This window comes from Anomaloglossus baeobatrachus, chromosome 2 (genome assembly GCF_048569485.1).
Source record: "Anomaloglossus baeobatrachus isolate aAnoBae1 chromosome 2, aAnoBae1.hap1, whole genome shotgun sequence".
Lineage (NCBI taxonomy): Eukaryota > Metazoa > Chordata > Amphibia > Anura > Aromobatidae > Anomaloglossus > Anomaloglossus baeobatrachus.
Window position 1 is genome coordinate 355617856 of NC_134354.1, and position 1391 is coordinate 355619246.

Below are 1391 nucleotides of genomic sequence, written 5' to 3' on the forward strand. Positions count from 1 at the left end.
CCTGAAGCAGCGACACTCTCCCTGCACTGACTGTCTGGATAGCTGTGAGCAGAGCACAGCGCGCCGGCCGGTATAAAGGCTCGGTCACGCTGTGCGGGCCGGCCAATCACTGCAATTCCACAACTAACAGGGCTGTGGCATTGCAGTGGTCTGCCAGCCAATCCCTGCATGAGGGCTGGCTCTCAAAAGAGCGCCAACATGCAGGGATGAAGACCACGAGTACAGCACGAGTATCGCGAGATTACTCGGTCCCCGCCGAGTAGCCCGAGTACAGTGATACTCGTGCGAATACCGAGTAGTAACAAGCATGCTCGCTCATCACTAAAGTTTACATTGAATGTGTTACTTTTTTCTACATCGTTTAGTCGTTTGCTTTTGTATTTAAAGGAACTATATATTTTGAAACAAACAGGATTTTTATAATATGGGATTATGTTTTCTGCTAAAATGGTCAATAAAAAAGAAACTCAAAATCGTAGTTCTCTTGGTGATGGAAGCCAAAATATATTATCAGTTGGCAACAAAACCAAGAATTTCAAATATTACAGGTTGATAGCAAATTACTTCAACAGCGAAAACGGCTTGTTTTTACTGGGGATTGAACCCAGGACCTTCTGCGTGTGAAGTAGATGTATGACCACTCCACTATGAAAACTGTGAAATCCTGCAAAGTAATGGCATTTAGAGACGAGTTTTGACCGCCAGGGGAAAAAAAAAAATAATTTGTAGTTCTGTTTGTGATGGAAGCCAAAACATCCCGTCATTCGGCAACAAAGCCGAGAACTTCATATATTGTAGTTGGATAGCGTATTATTTCAATACTAAGAACAGATTGGTTTCACTGGGGATTGAACCCAGGACCTTCTGCGTGTGAAGCAGACGTGATGACCACTACACTATGAAACCTTTGAAATCCTGCAAAGTAATGGCAATTAGAGACGAGTTTTGACCGCCAGGGAAAAAAAAAACAAATTTGTAGCTCTGTTGGTGATGGAAGCTAAAACATCCCGTTATTCGGCAACAAAGCCAAGAACTTCATATATTGTAGTTTAATTGGGTATTATTTCAACACCAAGAACAGATTGGTTTTACTGGGGATTGAACGCAGGACCTTCTGCGTGTTAAGCAGACGTGATGACCACTACACTATGAAACCTTTGAAATCCTGCAAAGTAATGGCAATTAGAGACGAGTTTTGACCACCAGGGAAAAAAAAAACAAATTCGTAGCTCTGTTGGTGATGGAAGCCAAAACGTCCCATTGGTTAATGAAACATTTACAATTGTTATTACATATTTTACCAGTTTTATTCCTACAAAAAGATTTTGCTTAAATGGAAGTTTACATTGAATGTGTTACTTTTTTCTACATTTTTTAGTCGTTTGCTTTTG

At 41.0% G+C, this 1391-nt stretch overlaps 1 non-coding gene across 1 annotated transcript; it reads right to left on the reverse strand.

Annotated features, from left to right (window-relative positions):
- Positions 1-833: 833 nt before the first annotated feature.
- TRNAV-CAC (transfer RNA valine (anticodon CAC)) lies at positions 834-906 on the reverse strand. Its single transcript has one exon. It is a non-coding gene; the product is annotated as a tRNA-Val (tRNA).
- Positions 907-1391: the final 485 nt, after the last annotated feature.